Consider the following 21,357-nt stretch of genomic DNA (forward strand, 5'->3'; position numbering starts at 1 on the left):
ATATACTCATTCATTTATGAGAGTAAAGAATAATGGAAGTGCCTTGGTTAAATACAGGCATCTTTCTCATGAAAACATCCTTCCTGAGTTACTCCTTCACAAAGAAAGATGGCAGGTGTGGATGGCCTGAAGGTGACTCTGGCAACTAAGGTATAGAATTTCTGACTGTCACTTATCTGCAACCTTTCAATGACTGCTAACTCAACCGTAGCATCCAACAGTACTGAGGACTTTTAATATATGTCATCTCACTTGTGTATATTTAAAAGTATTAGTTATTGCTTGGAAAGCATAGTTATAAAGTAATAGATATTTAGTTTTATGTTATTCCCCACTGAATTGTGAACTCCATAAGACCATATTACTCACTGGATATGAATAAATATAATCATGTTTCTATTATTACTACTTTTCTCATGCTAGCACATGACATCCATTCAATAAAGTTTATTTAAATGAATTTAGTTACATTCATGTCTCATGTGTAATTTGTCATGTTAAATAATCTGTAATATATTTAATTTGGAGGCATTCCACTCTGTTTATAATGAATGCTCTTTTTTTTCTCTTTATAAAATATACATAGTTTTATGTAAAACATGGAAAATATTTAAAATTATATAGTGAGACCAAAACTATCCCACAATATCATAAGTCCCTTCTCCCTGAAAAATATACCATTAACATTTGAAATCCTTGTTTGCAGATCTTACTTAGTTGAGGTTATGTGGGTGTATGTATGTATCTTTAATATAATATTTGTTGTCCTAATTTTTTAATCATTATATAATAATTATATTTAGTATCCAAAAGTCTCTTTATAAAAGTCATGATTTCTGTGTACACATTTAATTGATATGTATACATCTGAAGATAGTAACAAATTCTATTTAATTGTTATATCTACCCATTCGTTTTCCAGCAGAAAAGACTGTAATAGCCCTTGGACCTCAAATCTTTTATAAAATGTGTATAAAATATATATTCAGATTTCTCCAATGATACAACCCTGATTAAAAATTGCACTAATGATCCTTTTTTCTCATTACACCTTCATAGCTGCCTGAATGGAGGGAACATATAATGATAGCTTCATTTCTTTTTCCCCCCAAAAATTCAACTTAAGATACTCCATTTACATTTGATAATATTGATTGCATATTTCATAGATTCCATAGTGACATTGTAAAGTGAAGCTCAGAAATACATTAGTTTTTAAAAATGCAAGTTCCTTTTTGGAATTCATTTTTTTTCTCCTGAAAATGTCACAACAAGTATACAGATCAGAACATATTTTGTAAGATTTCTCCCTGTGTTGAAATTCAACAATTAATCTTGATGCAGACTGAAGTAATATGGCAAGAACTGATAACATGATTATGATTCCATTGGTTTTTCTAACAATTCCATCTTATTACCCAGTCTTCAGAATTGATAATACTGATGATCAGGAAGCCAAACAGTCTACAATGTAAATCTCTTACCTGAGGGTAAAAAGAAGCAAGAAATACTATATTGTATTTTAGGTTAAAATTCATTCATCATATATGTATACTAGATTATTTACTGAGCAAATGAATGTTTGCTCAAATGTTATAGGTTAACATTTATAGGTTATAGGTTACAGTTCCCTTGACCTTCAGGAACTCACTGTTGAATAGGCACATCAGATGTGTCAAGAAATAACTATAATGCCACCATCAGTCAGAAAGGAGTTATTCAAAAAGCATAGTGGAAGCAGGTATAAATTTTTCCCCTTATGACTAGTAATCTCAGATGACTTCTATAACAGAAGGAAGGCGTTTGGTGATTTGAAAGCCTGCCCATTAATTTCTGACATCATTGACCAATGTTTGGGCAAAGGTTTTATTCTCTATTTTGACCCATTAGCTGCTCCTTCAGTGACCCTAATAAGAATGTTAGTGGGATTTGAAGAAACGGAGAGGGGAGATCTGGAAAATAAAAATGTACTTATTCTCTAAACAATCCTTTCTTTCAAAAGAGACAGTTATTTGAACATTTCAACAGGATATAGCAAAATCTATACGTTAACTTTTGCTTTGTCATCTGAGAAATGCGTTTCAGTTCAGGCCCATTTGCTGCTAAAAATTCTTTCGGAAAGCAAAAATGTAAACTAGTATTTCTTGGGTAATGTTCTGTTTGCAGTGAAAATGTGATGTGCATACCTTTTTTATTTCCCCCAAAAAATCATTATGATTTTTCAACCAAAAATGAAGGGAGATTTGAACTCTTTAGAGATAAAAATAAACAGACTGAACAAGGAAAAAAGAAAGAAAAGAGAAAAATATATCATAGTCTTTTGGGAGAAAAGACATTAAGAATCTTAGTTGTTTTTCTTTCTGTTCTATGTCAGTTCAAACCTATCCCACCAGAGATTAAAGATCTATTCTGACAATATGTTCAGAAGGAGATAATGAAGCAAAGAGTTGAGAGATATAACTGAATTATATTACCAGGTCTATTAAAGGTTTTGACTTACTAACTAGCTTCCAAAGTTCTCACGTTCCTATTGTCTGAGCTCTTTGTTTACATGGAAACTTGTTCATATAATATAGCTTTATATAGAAGAAATACAGAAGAATAATATGAAAGAAATAATATGTAAAAACTAATAAATAATACTCTCAATAGTTAGAAGAGTCCTGGAAAAAATAAATCAGGATAATATGATAGCAAGTGATTTAGGTTTCGTTGAAACTTTCTCTGTGGTAGTGGCATAAAATTAGAGACTTTAAAGGAGAGAGATACATTCATGTGACTAGAAAGAGTTTTTCATGCAGAGAGACAGTTAATGCAGAGGACTTGGGAAAGCCCTTGGAAGTCATTCAGAATAGCATAACCTGATTTACATTTTTTTAAAGATTGCTGTCTACTGTGTAAGAAAGTGATTATCAGACGGTGATAGTTGAAGGTGTGAGATCAGGAAAAGTGCTGTTGTGTTAGTCAAGATAAAAAGCAAGGATGGTGTTAACTGGTGTTGATAGTAGAGTTGGAGAGAAGCAGTTGTGGTCAGGATATATTAGAACTATTGGATGGTGGAATTGGTCAGAAATACTAATGTATTGTATATAGGGTCAAAGGAATGGAGGAATCAAGCATAAAACTGAGTGAGGGAGTTGAACCACTCAATAGGACCTGGTGTAGTTTACCGTGATGGGAAATCTTGGAGAAAAAACAGATGAGGGAGAGGATTAGTTAAGGTTAATCAAAAATTCTGTTGCAAACATGTTAAATTTGAAGCACCTGTACAACATTCAAGTAGAGATCCTAAGCAGGCACTTGTATTTACATTTTGTGACCTAAGGGAAGAGTTGTGGGGAACATAACATTTTGAATATCATCAGCATAAAGATGGATTTAAAGCCTGAAGAATATCACTTAGAGAAAGAATGTGTAGATAGAGAAAAAGACCCTGGGATTCTCTGAAAGGTGAAGGCTGAGAAGAGTAAAAAAAAGGCAGGAAATGAGCCCCAAAAAGACTAGCACATGGGATAGGAGGAACATGAGGCATTCATACTATGGGAGCCTAGGAAGGTATTTCAAAGGGAGGGAGTGCAGTTTGCATTGGGGGTGTTGGTAAGAGATGAGAGACATGAGGACAGAAGTGGCCGATGAACTTGGTGACATGGACATCATCGGTAACCTTGCCAAAGGCAGAGCTAAAGTGGAGAAGGAGGATGACTCAGAGAGAATATGGGAGTAACTGCAAAGTGAAGAAATAAGGAAAGAAATGAGAGATGAATAAATAGTACAGGAAGAATACAGACAATTTCTTTTAAGTTTCACTACAATGATTAACAGGAAAATGGCCAGGTGAATGTGGCATCAAAGGAAGGTTTGTTTTTTTTTTAATATGTTGCACCACATTTTGCACGTTGATGGGAATGATCCACAAAATGCAGTCGGGGAAATTAAAATGCAGATGGTATAGGTAGGAACTATAAGAGACAAGCCCTTAAAAAAAAGTAACAGGGGATGAGATGCGGGAGGAAAGTGGGAAGTTGGCCTTCAATAAAACCAATGCTTTTCAATTGGTAAGGACAGAGATATAGAATATAGAGGCATGGATGCATGTAGGTTAGGAGATTTGGAAGCAAGATGAGGGAGTTCCAGTAAATGGTCAATGATGATAATGTAATGGTTGTAGCTGTGTGTGTGTGTGTGTGTGTGTGTGTGTGTGTGTGTGTGTGTTTAGGTGTAAATGTTGGAAGTTTGATGAGAAAGAAGACAAGATCATAGTAAATTACTTATCTTGAGATTGGAAAAGAAATGTAGGATGGTTAGACTCAATTTTGTAAAACTGATCTAAATACAGTTCTTATGAGGATAAAGCAGGACCAAGTATGTAAAGTCCTTGGATGCAGTGTCTGAAATACAGACAATAGATGTTATAAAATGATAATTTTATTACCCATACATTTTGTAACCTCAATCTTTTGATTAATTAGTGGCAGAAAAAGATTAGGGAAAATTAACAAAGATAAGAAGAAAGGGATAAACGAATATCCTTCTAAATTATTTTAAAAATCATTTGAGTATAATTGACACAAAGTAAACTTCACATATTTAAAGCATACAATTTGATAAATTTGACATTTATGTAACACCTATAAAGCCACCATCGCAATCAAGATCGTGCATGTGAGTACCATCCCTGAAAGATTCCACGTGTCCCCTTGTAAATTATCCCTGTTGTCCCACCCTGCCTCCGCATCAAGGGAACCATGGATTGTATCAATAGAAGTTAGTTTGTATTCACTAGAATTTATATAATCATTGTTATATAGTAGGCATTCTTTTTTTGTCCAGCTTCTTTCGTTCAGTGTAATTATTTGAGATTTGTATGTTGTATGGATTGATAGTGTCTTCTTTTATCACTTAATAGTATTGCTGACTAGTATACCATTGTTTACCCATTCACCTGAGATGATCTACTGACCTGAGTTTGGGTTGTTTCCAGTTTCCCGTTTTGGGCCATTATAAATAAATTGTTATGAACATTTTCAGACAAGCCTTTGTATGAACATATGCTTTCATTTCTCTTGGATCAATATCTAGGAAGGAAATAACTGGGTTGTATGGTAGGTGTATGTGTAACTTCTTTAAAAATTGTGGAACTGTTTTCTGAAGGGTTTGTACCATTTTACATTTTCACCAGCAGTGTGAGTTCCCATTGTTCTACATCCTTACAAATACTTGGAATGCTCAGTATATTTTTTTATATCTTTTTTTTAAATTTTTTTAATGTTTATTTATTCTTTTTTTTTTTTAATTATTTTGTCTTGCTACCTGGGCTGTATAACCATGGGTCACTGCAGAAAGCTTATCTATTTTTTTTTTAATGTTTATTTATTTTTGACAGAGAGAGACAGAGCATGAGCAGGGGAGGGGCAGAGAGAGAGGGAGACACAGAATCTGAAGCAGGCTCCAGGCTCTGAGCTGTCAGCACAGAGCCCCACACGGGGCTTGAACTCACAGACTGCGAGATCATGACCTGAGCCAAAGTCGGGTGCTCAACCGACTGAGCCACCCAGACGCCCCAATGTTTATTTATTCTTGAGACAGAGACAGAACATGAACAGGGGAGGGGCAGAGAAAGAGAGATACACAGAATCTGAAACAGGCTCCAGGCTCTGAGCTGTCAGCACAGAGCCTGATGCAAGGCTCAAACCCACGAACTGTGAGATCAAGACCTGAGCCGAAGTCGGACGTTTAACTGACTGAGCCACCCAGGTTTCCCGCTCAGTATGTTTTTCATTTCAGACATTCTAATAAGTATGAAATGGTTTCCATTTGTGATTTTAATTTTCATACTCCCAATGACTAATAACATTAAGCTTTCTTCATGTTTATTTGCCATCAATGTCTCTTCTTTGGTAGAGCTCAAATATTTTCCCTCTTTTAAAAATTGTTTTTTTTTAATTGTTAAATTAGGAGAGTTCTTTACATATTCTATATACAAGTCCTTCATCATATCTGTTCTGTAAATATTTTTCCCCATCTGTTACTTGTCTTTTCATTTTTTTCATGATACCTTTTGAAGAGCAGAGATTTTTAATTTTAATGAATTTCAATTTATCTTTTTTTTTTCCTTTTATAGCTCATACTTTGGCAAGGAATCTAAAAAATTATTGCCTAGGGTTAGGAATCTGACTCTTGATTTCTTCTCAGGTCGTGATCTCATGGTCTGTGGAATCAAGCCTGCCATTGGGCTCTGTGCTGACAGCACGGAGCCTGCTTGGGATTCTTTCTCTCCCTCTCTCTCTCTGCCCCTCTCCCACTTACTCTCTCTCTGTCTCAAAATAAATAAATAAGCATTAAAAAGTAAAAAAAAAATTGCATAACTCCAGATCACCAAAGTTTTTCCTATATTTTTTCTGGAAGTTTAAGGTTTAAGAATCCCCTCTAACATTTGTTGGATCAAGAAGTGTAAGTAATACAAATTATATATTAAGTAGTGGAAACTACAAAAGTACATTGAACCAATCCAATGAGCCATATCACAGAGTTACTTCAACATCTATCCCCCACTGCAAAGTTTGTTCAAATCTCATCAGTTAAATCCAACACCTCCTTCTGGTATGGGACAGGGTAGAATAATGACTTGGGCTTATATCCAAGAAAGCTGTAAAAGTTAGAGCCCCTGTTTCCCAAATTTCTGGAGCATAATTGGACAGATATATATGGTCCTCATTCTTCTTGAGGTTAGGGAGACATTAGCCCTATCCCTAATCATCTTTTTCTTTAAAACAATTGTGTTTGGGATAGTGGAAGAAGGAGGGATCACATGTTAGAGAGAGGGAGAGAACAGCTCCATGCCAGAAAGGAAGGCACGTTTACTTCTGGATTCCTGTGGGGCAGCTCAACCAACTAAGGTATATTTTCACTCAACCCAAATCTCTATCTCTTTTATAGATACCATTTATTTCAACTTTGGAAACCTCTTGATTCCGCAGCAACAGCCACATGGCATTCAGTATGGGGCCAAGGATTTTGCTCCTTTAGTTTGAGTTGATTCGATTTGCACAGAGACAATTTTTTTAAGGAAACCTTTTTAACATGTGGTTTCAAGTACTCCATTATCATGATAACATCTCTAAGTTTTCACATGATTTTAACAAAGCCTAAAAGAGTTTTTTTAGGTGGTAGGAGGTAAAGATAAGAATTTATCTATATTCTGTTGAGTCTGTTTCTCTTCTCCTGGTTTTATAAACCCAGTCTGATGATGTTTTTCTGTGGGACTCTGTGTGTATTAGGGAAAGGGCCATAGCACCCTTATAGCAGTAGCATCGATGGGGAAAACAACTTTGAGACTTTCACTGTCATCCCTGAGTGGATTGAAAGTTGGCACACAGACGACAGGACAGGCTGAACCATAAAATAATATGTTTGTTGTCATTCTTTAACAAACATTGGGCACCACACCCTTATCTCCTAACAGAACCAGCCAAACTGATAGCATTTTGCCTGGTTGACCCTTAGTCATCACTAATTTTGCTTCTTTCATCCCAAAGGTAGCTGCACATCTCTGTAACACTTTTATTTTATTTTATTTTTTATTTTTTAAAATTTACATCCAAATTAGTTACCATATAGTGAAACAATGATTTCAAGAGTAGATTCCTTAATGCCCCTTACCCATTTAGGTCATCCCCCGTCCCACAACTCCTCCAGCAACCCTCAGTTTGTTCTCCACATTTATGAGTCTCTTCTGTTTCGTCCCCCTCCCTGTTTTTATATTATTTTTGTTTCCCTTCCCTTATGTTCGTCTGTTTTGTCTCTTAAAGTCCTCATATAAGTGAAGTCATATGACTTTTGTCTTTCTCTAACTGACTAATTTCACTTAGCATAATAGCCTCCAGTTTCATCCACTTAGTTGCAAAAGGCAAGATTTCATTCTTTTTGATTGCCAAGGAATACTCCATTGTATATATATACCACATCTTCTTTATCTATTCATCCATTGATGAACATTTGGGCTCTTTCATACTTTGGCTATTGTTCATAGTGCTGCTGTAAACATGTGGGTGCATGTGTCCCTTTGAAACAGCACACATGTATCCCGTGGATAAATGCCTAGTAGTGCAATTGCTGGGTTGTAGGGTACTTCTATTTTCAGTTTTTTGAGGAACCTCAATACTGTTTTCCAGGGTGGCTGCACCGGCTTGCATTGCTACCAACAATGCAAAAGAGATCCTCTTTCTCCACATCCTTGCCAACATCTATTGTTGCCTGAGTTGTTCATGCTAGCCATTCTGAGAGGTGTAACGTGGTATCTCATTGTGGTTTTGATTTGTATTTCCCTGATGATGAGTGATGTTGAACATTTTTTCCTGTGTTGGTTGGTCATCTGGATGTCTTTCTTGGAGAAGTGTCTATTCATGTCTTTTGCCCATTTCTTCACTGGATTATTTGTTTTTTGGGTGTTGAGTTTGATAAGTTCTTTATAGATTTTGGATACTAACCCTTTATCTGATATGTCATTTGCAAATATCTTCTCTCATTCTGTCGGTTGCCTTTTAGTTTTGCTGATTGTTTCCTTCACTGTGCAGAAGCTTTTTATTTTGATGAGGTCTCAGTAGTTCATTTTTGCTTTTATTTCCCTTGCCTCCGGAAACGTGTTGAGTAAGAAGATCAAAGAGGTTTTTGCCTGATTTCTCCTCAAGGATTTTGATGGCTTCCTGTCTTACATTTAGGTCTTTCATCCATTTTGAGTTTATTTTTGTGTATGGTGTAAGAAAGTGGTCCAGGTGCTTTCTTCTGCATGTCGCGGTCCAGTTTTCCCAGCACCACTTGCCAAAGAGAGTGTCTTTATTCCATTGGATATTCTTTCCTGGTTTGTCGAAGATTAGTTGGCCATACGTTTGTGGGTCCATTTCTGGGTTCTCTATTCTGTTACATTGATCTGAGTGTCTATTCTTGTGCCAGTTCCATACTGTCTTGATGGTTACAGCTTCATAGTATAGCTTGAAGTCTGGGATTGTGATGCCTCCTGCTTTGATTTTCTTTTTCAAGATTGCTTTGGCTATTCAGGGTCTTTTCTGATTCCATAAAATTTTAGGATTATTTGTTCTATCTCTATGAAGATGCTGGTGTTATTTTCATAGGGATTGCGTTGAATATGTAGATTGCTTTGGGTAGTATTGACATTTTCACAATATTTGTTCTTCCTATCCAGGAGCATGGAATCTTTGTCCATTTTTTGTGTCTTCTTCAATTTCTTTCATAAGCTTCCTATAGTTTTCAGCATATAGATTTTTCACCTCTTTGGTTAGATTTATTCCTAGGTATTTTATGGTTTTTTGTGCAACTGTAAATGGGATTGATTCCTTGATTTCTCTTTCTGTTGCTTCATTGTTGGTGTACAGGAATGCAACTGATTTCTGTGCATTGATTTTATATCCTGCAACTGCTGAATTCATGAATCAGTTCTAGCAGTTTTTTTGGTGGAATCTTTTGGGTTTTCCATATAGAGTATCATGTCATCTGCAAAGACTAAAAGTTTGACCTTCTCCTGGCTGGTTTGGATGCCTTTTATTTCTTCGTCTTATTGCAGAGGCTAAGACTTCCAATACTGTGTTGAATAACAGTGGAGAGAGTGGACATCCCTGTCTTGTTCCTGACCTTATGGGGAAAACTGTCAGTTTTTCCCCATTGAGGATGATATTAGCATTGGGTCATTCATATATGGCTTTTATGATCTCAAGGTATGCTCCTTCTATCCCTACTCTCTTGAGGATTTTTATCAAGAAAGGTTGCTGTATTTTGTCAAATGCTTCTCTGCATCTATTGAGAGGATCGTATGGTTCTTGTCCTTTCTTTTATTGATGTGATTAATCATGTTAATTGTTTTGTGGATATTGAACCAGCCCTTCATCCCAGGTATAAATCCTGCTTGGTCATGGTGAATAATTTTTTTTAATGTATTGTTGGATCCGGTTGGCTAATATCTTGTTGAGGATCTTTGCATCCATGTTCATCAGGGAAATTGGTCTATAGTTCTCCTTTTTAGTGGTGTCTCTGTCTTGTTTTGGAATCAAGGTAATGCTGGTTTCATAGAATGAGTTTGGAAGTTTTCCTTCCATTCCTATTTTTTGAAACAGTTTCAAGAGAATAGGTGTTAACTCTTCCTTAAGTGTTTGGTAGAATTCCCCTGGAAAGCTATCTGGCCCTGGACTCTTGTTTTTTGGCAGATTTTTGATTACTAATTTGATTTCCTTACTGGCTATGGGTCTGTTCAAATTTTCTATTTCTTCCTGTTCCAGTTTTGGTAGTGTATATGTTTCTAGAAATTTGTCCATTTTTTCCAGATTGCCCATTTATTGGCATAATTATGGCCAATTTGTTGCCATAATTATGGCATAATTGCTCATAATATTCTCTTATTATTGTTTTTATTTCTGTTGTGTTGGTTGTGATCTCTCCTCTTTCATTCTTGATTTTATTTATTTGGGCCCTTTCCTTTTTCTTTTTAATCAAACTGCCTAGTGGTTTATCAATTTTGTTAATTCTTTCAAAGAACCAGCTTCTGGGTTCATTGACCTGTTCTACTGTTTTTTTTGGTTTTGATAGCATTAATTTCTGCTCTAATCTTTATTATTTCCTGTCTTCTGCTGGTTTGGGGTTTTATTTGCTGTTCTTTTTCCAGCTCCTTAAGGCCAAAGGTTAGGTTGTGTATCAAATTTTTCTTCCTTCTTTAGGAAGGCCTGGATTGCTATATACTTTCCTTTTATGACCGCCTTTGCTGTGTCCCAGAGGTTTTGGGTTGTGGTGTTATCATTTTCAAAGGCTTCCATATACTTTTTAATTTCCTCTTTAACTGATTGGTTAGCCCATTGATTCTTTAGTAGGATGTTCTTCAGTCTCCAAGTATTTGTTACCTTTCCAAATTTTTTCTTGTGGTTGATTTTGAGTTTCATAGAATTGTGGTCTGAAAATATGCACAGTATGATCTTGATCTTTTTGTACTTACTTAGGGCTGATTTGTGTCAGTATATGGTTTATTCTGGAGAACGTTCCATGTGCACTGGAGAAGAATGTATATTCTGCTGCTTTAGAATGAAATGTTATGAATATATCTGTGAAGCCCATCTGCTCCAGTGTGTCATTCAAAGCCATTGTTTCCTTGTTGATTTTTGATTAGATGATCTGTCCATTGCCGTGAGTGGGGTGTTGAAGTCTCCTACTATTATGGTATTACTATCGATGAGTTTCTTTATGTTCATGATTAATTGATTTATATATTTGGGTGCTCTCACATTTGGAGCATAAATGTTTACAATTGTTAGGTCTTCTTGGTGGATAGACCCTTTGATTATGATATAATGCCCTTCTGCTTCTCTTGATATAGTTTTTTTGTAAAGTCTAGATTTTCTGTAATAAGTATGGCTACTCTGGCTTTCTTTTGTTGACCATTAGCATGATAGATGGTTCTCCATATCCTTACTTTCAATCTGAAAGTGTCTTTAGATTATTGGATCTTGGGAATATACATGGATCTTGTTTTCTTATCCATTCTGTTATTCTGTGTCTTTTGATTGGAGCATAGAGTCCATTGATGTTTAGAGTGAGTACTGAAAGATATGAATTTATTGCCATTATGATGCTTGTAGAGTTGGAGTTTTTGGTAGTGTTCTCTGGTCCTTTCTAGTCTTTGCTGCTTTTGGTCTTTTTTTTTTTTTTTTTTTTTTTTTGTCTTTTCTCTCCTCAGAGAGTCCCCCTTAAAGTTTCTTGCAGGGCAGTTTTAGTGGTCATGAACGCCTTTAATTTGTGTTTGTCTGGGAAACTTTTAATCTCTCCTTCTATTTTGAATGACAGTCTTGCTGGGTAAAGAATTCTTGACTGCATGTTTTTCTGATTCAGCACATTGAATATATCCTGCCACTCCTTTCTGGACTGCCAAGTTTCTGTGGCTAGGTCTGCTGCAAACCTGATCTCTCTTCCCTTGTAGGTTAGGGACTTTTTTTCCCTTGCTGCTTTCATGATTCTCTCCTTGTGTGAGTATTTTGTGAATTTGACTATGATATGCCTTGTTGATGGTCGATTTTTGTTGAATCTGATGGGGGTCCTCTGTGCTTCCTGGATTTTGATGTCTTTGTCTTTTCCCAGGTTAGAAAAGTTTTCTGCTATGATTTGCTCACATAACCCATCTACCCCTATTTCTCTCTCTTCCTCTTCTGGTACCCCTATGATTCTGATGTTGTTCCTTTTTAATGAGTCACTGATTTCTCTAATTCTTAAATCATGCTCTTTTGCCTTAATCTGTCTCTTTTCTTTTCTGCTTCATTATTCTCTATAAGTTTATCCTCTATATCTCTGATTCTCTGTTCTGCCTCGTCCATCCTTGCCACCGCTGTATCCATCCGTGATTGCAGCTCAGTTATGACATTTTTTATTTCATTCTGGCTATTTTTTACTTCTTTTATCTCTGCAGAAAGGGATTCTAATCTATTTTCGACTCCAGCTAGTATTCTTATTATCGTGATTCTAAATTCTGGTTCAGACATTTTGCTTGTATATGTGTTGGTTAAATCCCTGGCTGTCGTTTCTTTGTGCTCTTTCTTTTGGGGTGAATTCCTTCATTTTGTCATTTTGAAAGGAGAAAAGGAATTAATGAGGTAGAAAAATTGAAATAAAAAATTAAATAAAAAATATTAAAATTAAAAATTAAACACACACAAACACACACACAAAATCGAATAGATGATGCTAGATCCTAGGTGTGTTTCGGTCTGGGTGTTGAAAGTGGTTTGACAGATTAGAGAAAAAAAAGGGGGGGAGAAGAAAAAAAAAAGGAAATTATTTGAGAATTTGAAAAAATGAATACACTGAAGTAGACTAAAATGTGATGATTTGGGTAATATAGAATTTGAAAAAATATACACAAAGTAAAGAATATAGTAGAAAAAAATTAAAGAAAAATATTTTTAATAAAAATTAGAAATAAATATGAACTTTTTAATTTTCTGTATCTAAGAAAAACGAAATGAAAAAGAAAATAAGGAAAAAAATAAATTGTTTAAAAATTTGAAAAAGTGAATACACTGTCATAGACTAAAATGAAATGATGGAAGTAAAATAGAATTTGAAAAAAATTACATAAAAGCAAAAAATATAGTAATAAAAATTAAATTAAAATATTTTAATAGAAATTCAAAGTAAAAATGAAGTTTTTCTCTTTTTGCATTCAAGAAAAATATAAGAAATGAAAAAGAAAAAGAAAAAGAAATAATAAAAGGAAATGGTTTGAAAATTTGAAAAGAATACACTGTAGAAGACTAAAACAAAATGATGGAACTAAAGTAGAATTTAAAAAAATTTACACAAAAGTAAAAAATACAGTAATAAAAATTAAAGTAATATATTTTTAATAAAAATTAAAAATAAAAATGATTTTTTTTCTTTCTGTATTCAAGAAAAAGAAAACAATTGCAAAAGAGAAAAAGAAAAAAGAAAAAAAAGAAAGAGAACTGAATAGATGAACCTGCTAACAGATTGAAGTAGGACTGAAATTGCTTTGTTTCCCCCTAGAAGTCAGTCTATGTAGTTCTTTATAGTCTACAAATTAAACTGTGGGTGAGACTTGTGTTCTTGAAGAGCGAGGTTGGCCCATTTGGGTAAGGCTCAGTGTAACAGCTACACTCTCCACTAGATGGCTCTGCTAGCCTACTGGGGTCGATTGCTGCTGGGCTTGTAGGTGCGTATGCGCATGCGCGGGAGTGGTGAAAATGTCGCCATCCGGCTACCCAGTCTGTTCTCCCAGATCAGCAATCACACACCCTTCCTCTGTTCAGCTCTTGTCCACTCCCTGCTTTTTTTACTCTCCATGACCAGGCCCAGGGCAGTACCTCTCTCCCAAGTTTTCTCTCAGATGCAGCTGTTTTCCCCCGCCCCTTACTTCTGAAGGACTGCGGGTTTGACCTGTTCTGCCCCTCTGTGGGAGGGTCTCACTGAGCAATGGCCAAATGAGCAATGGCTGAATATCGGCTGCACCCAGGAACACTTGTTGGACCTGCTGCTGCTGGAGTCCTGAGACTGCGGCTTGGTGCCAGCCCACCCCAGAAAAAGTTTGCGAGACAGTGTAGCAGCAGCATTTCAGGGATTATGGAAAATCACAACACACATCTGGCACCAGGCTTCACCCTTAATGTCCTTGCCCCAGCACCAGCGAATGTGGCCACCTTCTGGGGTCTGCTGGGACCAGGTGGCTTCAACAGCCTCTACCAAATATCCTTCCACCAGTGGAAATGCTGTGTGGCCGGAGAACCGCCCTTACCACCAGAGCACCGCCAGGTATTGAGCTGCAGAGTTGCAGCTTTTGCGCTCCCCTTGTTTACAGTCTTAATGGAATTTAAACCCTCTCCTTTCTCCTTTCTCCCTTTTTAGTTTAGTTCCTGTGGCTGTTTCCAATTTTCCACTTTCTGTCCAGCTGCTTTTGGGGAAGGGTGCTTTTTCCATATTCTCCCCCCTCCCCAGTCTGAGTCCTCTCTCTGCCCACAAAAGTGGTTCTCTGCCTTTTGCGGCTTCTCACTCCCCGAGTTCAGCTCTCCATGCCATGTACGTACTGAATTCTGTAGTTCAGGTTGTGCAGATCATTGTGCTAATCCTCCAATCAGTTTTCTAGGTGTGTAGGATGGTTTAGTGTTGGTCTGGCTGTATATCATGGACGCGAGACACACAAAATGCTTCCATGCTCTTCTGCCATCTTGCCTCCTCCCACATCTCTGTAACTCTTAATAAAAAAGCCAAATCTTTGGTCTACTGAGAATGAATCTGAATACTAGGTGTTATAGTGTGCATAGCTGAGGTTAACTGCCAGGGAAATAAGGGACTCACTGGAGGAGGGTTTGGGCACCTTTTGGGCAATGTTTTTTTCATCTAATTTCTGGTACTCAGGTTTCAACCACATCCTCAATTGCTCCCCATTAGCAGGCAATAACATGGAAGAACATTTATTGCCCAATTAACCGTGTAATTTGGTCAATATGCTTGTTATTTATTTCCTGGTTTTCCCTTAAGTCCTGATAAGTGGCCCATGAAACTGTCAACCTTCCTTTTCTGGAAAACCACATCTCTGTCAATATCTTAGTCTTATCACAAAATTATCAAGAACTGTGAAGGGTCTGAGATTTTATCCAACTTACAAGATAACATGTTTGCCCCCTGTATTTTCATTGATAATTTTAGAAAACATGTGATTCAGGTGTCGGAGACCAAGGACAATTTATTGTTCACACCAGTAGAAGTAGCCAAATTATTTGCAACTTTTTGCCAGTACATGAGCCTCAACTCCCACAATATGATGTGACAAAAGAAGTGACAGCTACACATGCCATGTATTGTGTTATAGAGGAGGAGCCCTGAACTTGGGGAATCCAGCTCTTCTCTAATGAATATAAAGCATGACTGACTTTTCTTTGGTCTGGATAGAGATGAAGCTTTTCACTATCTGAACATTTTTGAAAAAAAAGTAGTCCATAATTAAGGGCAGTTAATACTTTGCTTATAAAGTATGAAGAAATGTAAAAGATGTGTTGAGAATTGTTTTTCAACAGTAATGTGTTCTTTTACTCTGTCTGGTCTTCTCACTGGTTTTAAGCAATTTGATTGTGATGTACCTTGTAGTAACTTTCTTCATAACCCTTGTGCTTAGATTTTTTGAGTTCCTTGATCTTTGGGTTTATAGTTTTCACACAATTTGAAAAAAAATTATTCAATTCCTTTTGCTGTCTCCTTCTCTCTTCTCATTTGAAAAGTCAAAATATATATATTTGTTCTTTTGAAGTTGCCTCAAAACTCAATGATACCTTTTTATGCATATGTTTTAGTTGTTTTTTTTATCTCTTTGCCTATATTACATCTTCAAATTCAATAATTCTTTCTTCTATAATGTCAAATCCAATGTTAATCCCAACTTGTGTAATTTTTTTATCACCTACATTGAACTTTTCATCATTACGAGTTTCATTTAATTTTTTTTTATATGTTCCATGTCTCTGTAACATTATCAATCTTCCCTCTGGCTTGTTGCATACATAGTATACAGCTTTAATAACTTTTAAAATATACTTTCTGCTAATTCTAACATCTATGTTAGTTTTGGATAGGTTTTTATGTTTTTTTTATTTTTTATTTTATTAAGACTTTATTTTTAAGAACGTTTAGAAGTTCACAGCAAAATTGAGAATGCATAGAGATTTTCCATATGCACCCTCTTCTCATACATTTATGGTTTCCCATATTATTAACATCAACTACCAAAGTGGTACCTTTGTTATAATTAGTGAACCTACATTGACACATCATAATCACCCACAGTACATACTGTACATTATTATTCTTGGTGTTATCCATTCTGTGGGTGTGGCACATATGTATAATGGCATTTATTGTACATATAATAAATACATATATTATACATATAATTCCATCATTATGGAATTATACAGAGCATTTCATTACCCTGAAAATCCTCTGTGTTCTGCCTGTTCATCCAACCCCAGCCCCCAACCCCTGTCAACCACTGATTTTTTATTGTTTCCATAGTTTTGTCTTATTCAGAATGTTATATTGTTGGAATCATCAGCATGTAACCTTCTCAGATTGACTTCTTTCATTTAGCAATATGCATTTAAGATTCCTCCATGTCTTTTCAAGGATTGACAACTCATTTATTTTTAGCATTGAATAATATTTCATTGTCTGCATGCACCATAGTATATTTATAATTTCACCTACTGAAGGACATCTTGGTTGCTTCAAGTTTGGGCAATTATGAATAAAGCTGCTGTAGGCATTGATATGCAGGCTTTTGTGTGAACACAATTTTTCAACTCATTTTGTAACTAGAAAGGAGTGGATTATTTGATCATATGGCAAGAGCATGTTTAGTTTTGTAAGAAACTACCAAACTACCTTCCAAAGTGGTTGTACCATTTTGCATTCTTACCAGCAGTGGATGAGTGTTTCTGTTACCCCACATCCTCACCAACATTTGGGGTTATCAAAGTTCTAGATTTTGACCATTGCAGTAAGTATGTTGTAGTATCTCATTGTTTTTCTGATTTGCATTTCCCTGATGACATAAGATGTAGTGCATCTATTTATGTGTTTATTTTCTATGTATAAAGCTTATTTTGTGAGGTATTTCTTAGGATCTTTATCCCATTCTTTTATTAGGTTGTTTATTTTCTTAGAGTTTCACGAGTTCTTTATGTGTTTGGATTAACAACAGTCTTTTATCAGATGTGTTTCTTGCCAATATTTTCTCCCAGTCTGTGGCATCTTCTCATTCTCTTGACCTTGTTTTTCTCAGAGCAGTAGTTTTTCATTTTAATTAAGTCCAGCTTATCAATTATTTCTTTTATGGATTATGTTTTTGGTGCCTAAAAGTTTTAACTGCCTTGGTCTTCACAGACTTCTAGTTTCATCACCTCAACTAAAGGAAACTAATAGACTTTGCCTGGATTTTTTTTCCCTGTACTGTGGCCTGGAACCTTTCCCCAGGGAGTTAGCTAGGGAAGTAATTTGTTTTCCATATCACAGATATCATTGGGTTTCATTTGTTTGTGTCTAATATCTTGAACATTATCGTTTCATATCCATATTGTTTCATATATTTTACTTGTTTTGTTGTTTCCAGTGGAAGGGCAGACCTGGCCTCTATTTTCTAATATGATCATCAGTGAAATCAGTTGCTTTGTTCTAGAATGTGAGTAAGATGCTTCTCTTCGTATTAACTCATATTTGGGTTCTATTAGCATTAAATTGCAATTTCTTGTGTCTAGTGCCAAATCTTCTTCTGAATCTAATTTTCTTATTATATATATGAATATATATAACAGATTAGAACTCTGACATCTTAAAAAAGAGGCTCTTGAGAGCGCCTACTCCACTCCACATGTTTGGAAAACTGAGGCTGGAATAATTAAAAATGGTAGCCTATCACTCCCTAATTGATGGTAGAATGAAACTAGAACTTAGATCTTACTATTATAGGTATACTGTATTTGATCACTTACATCCTATAAGAAATATTTTAGAAGTAGCCTTGGTTCCTCTAACTGTATGGAAAGTTGCCATTCTGTCAACTGCTTGAGACCTCAGCAAATTGACTAATATACGTTTGTAGAACACAAAAGAACAAAATAAATCAAAGCTCAGATGTTATTACCTACCAGTCAGTGCTATTGTGGGATTTAACTGTGGTCTGTAAAATGATTTGTCATTGACAGATGAAAATCAATTGAGAGAGTTAGCATTATAGTAATTACAAGGGAACTTCATAAATATAGCCATATGCTTAAAATATAAATTCCAATTTTAGCCATTTAAAAACATACAATTAATGTCTCACTGGTATATTGTGCCAGCACATGAACTCTCATTTAAGTATTTTAAATAATTGAGCATTAAATAACAATAAAAGGAAAATAGCAGTTTCATGGTGATGCTGCTGCCAACAAGGTCTTAACTCAGGATTTTTCTCCCTATCAAAGCATGCCTTTCTTCCTCTTCTCAGCATTTGCTAGTAAAATGTTCTTATAAATCATGTAAGTCCCACAGTCCATAATCCTAAATTACTCTCACACAGATTCTTCTAGTCCTAGGGAAAGCTAACATTATTAACTTCTGCTGGCATCTGTTAAAGTGTTCTGGCTTTCCAGACCCTGTAAGATTTGCCATTCATTTGTAGATCATAACTTTTTTACAATGCAAAACTTGGCTGTCTCTGCATTCCTCTTTGACATTGGGATATTTGTTGCAATAGTGGGAAAATATGTTAGAGGAAGAGAGATAATGAAGTCGTCTATTAAGTCAGGTGATAAACTGTAAGTCATTGAACCGTTCTTTTGTTTCAAGAACAACAGGTTCAGAATCCCTATAAATTTATGGCAACTCAGTAAGATGTTATATGGAGTTGTCTTGCAACCTTTGGGCTTCCAGCACACATAATATGGAGTTCTTTGCAGAAATAAAGGGTAAGAAGGCGGGAAAGTATTGTTGGCTCTTTTAAAAGAAAAAAATGTATTTTGTTCATGGTATGATGCATAAAATCTTACAATACAGAGTTTTAAAAATTGTGAAATTTTCAATCATAATTATATAACCTTATTAGGTCCAAAACCATGTTTGTAAGATAACTAACATCTTTTGCTTCTGGACTTTCTTTATTCATTTGCTCTCCTGTGATCTTCGATAATATTCCTTCCCCGGAAAATTAATTAAAAAAAATACAAAGTTCTTAACCCAGTATAGTAACTGGGCTCTTCATAAATTATTTCCTTCATCACCCAGGGCCGTGTTCTCACCTCTTTGTCTTTACTTCTCTTTAGTTTTTTTTTTTTTTTTTTCATTTCTATTTGCACTTATTTCTCTCTTACAAATGGTGTAGAGTGATATCTCACTCTCATAATTTTCTGGAAGATGAGAAAAAGGAAAAAAAATAATAAGAAAGTTCATATCAATTAATAAAATAAAGCATTGCTTTTCATATTTTAACTATAACAACTATATAGCAGTTTCCAAGCACTGAGTAAAATGTCCCTTGTAGCAGCCAAAAGAGCTGATAAAATATGAAACTGTCTTAATAGAAGTACAGTGTCTTGAAAAATGGGAAGTCCTATGTTCTGTGTGAGTGTCTTGGAGCACTGTATTAAGTTCTAAAAGTAACATTTGGAAAAATTGACAAGTTGGAGTAAAGTCACAAGATAGTAACCAGACCATGATGGCGAAAATTAGGCCACATGAACAGTTTTGGAGTCAGTGGATGGGAGAGCATGGGCACAATATAATAGTTATCTTTATGTGTCTGGAGCACTTTCATTAGAATTTGATTTATGATTCTTCATGTCAGAAATAGAAGAGGGAGTGCCTGGGTGACAGTGTTGGTTAAGCATCCGACTTTGGCTCAGGTCATGATCTCACAGTTTGTGAGTTCAAGCCCCACGTTGGGCTCTGTGCTGACAGCTCCAGCTTGGAAACTGCTTTGGATTCTGCATCTCCCTCTCTCTCTGCTCCTCCCCTGCTTATGCTCTGTCTTTCTCTCTTGAAAATAAATAAACATTAATACAATTTTTTTTAGTAAAAAAAAAAAAAGAAGTAGAAGAGAAGGTAAAAGTGACATGGAGGAAAAGACTCCTTAACAAAAAGGGAAAGTTTTCAAAGTGGTCAGAACTACTGAAACTGGAAGCCAGTATTCCAACAATGCAAGTGTACAGAGATGTGTTGAGAATGTTATCATTAGGGTTCAAAGTTCTACTTAAGAATTTTACTAGGTATTTCTTAGGTTCCTCCAAGTCTATGACTTTTATTTGCATTGGTGATAGTTGATACCCAGATAGAGATTCACTTGACCCAGTAAAAGTTCCAGATTAATCAAAAATTATGTTTGGTAAGGAGAAATCAGTACAATATTGATTCCAAATTTGGGATTGGTTATGGATATTTCCCACACCTCTCCAGTTCAAAACTTCTTTGAAGCTTGCCTTTAATAAAGAAATATGCTTTTTCCAAGATCATGTTGCCTCCTCACCTAAGCAGCCTATATCCAGTGCCTGATTGAATTGGGGGTACAAATACTTAACTTTCTTGTCTCAAATTATGGCAATTCTAAAATGACATTTCAGCTTTGGAGTTCCTTGTGAAGTGAACTCAAGTCATACTCTGACTATTCTGTAACCCACATTTACAATTTGCCAAACCTCCTTTTTTTGTCTTCATCACAGAGGTATTGATCTTTAAAATACTTAATAGTAAAAGTCCAACCAGGCTCTTCTGCATCTCAAAGTTTGTTTCTGGAGAGATCTGAAAAGGAAGAGGCTAGAGTTAGATATTAGAGCTGTCCTGAGAATAAGGACCTTATCACTGGTGGAGGGTGAATTTACAGTACAAGGTGGCCATGCAACTATAACATATGATGAGAACATCTGGGATTAATGCACTTAAAAATCTTGGTTCCCCCATGGGGTGCTGGGGTGGCTCAGTCAGTGAAGCAACCAACTTCGGCTCAGGTCATGATCTCGTGGTTTGTGATTTCAAGCCCCGCGTTGGGCACTGTGCTGACAGCTCAGAGCCTGGAGCCTGCTTTAGATTCTGTGTCTCTTCCTCTCCCTGTCCCTCCCATGTTCATGCTCTGTCTCTCTTCCTCAATAATAAATAAATGTCAAAAAAATTTTTTTAATCTTGGTTCCCCCAAATCTGCTAAATATTCTAAGCCTGCTGCAGTGAATCACTCTTTCTTCTTAAGGTCAGTGCTTCACCTTTCTCAAAGACCTTTGCTGCTGCCCTCACAAGACAACTCTTGGCTTCTCAGAAACTTTCCCCACTTTCCTCCCT

The sequence above is a fragment of the Panthera pardus genome, unplaced genomic scaffold, assembly GCF_024362965.1.
Source record: "Panthera pardus isolate Hobbes unplaced genomic scaffold, ASM2436296v1 HiC_scaffold_16, whole genome shotgun sequence".
Classification (NCBI taxonomy): domain Eukaryota; kingdom Metazoa; phylum Chordata; class Mammalia; order Carnivora; family Felidae; genus Panthera; species Panthera pardus.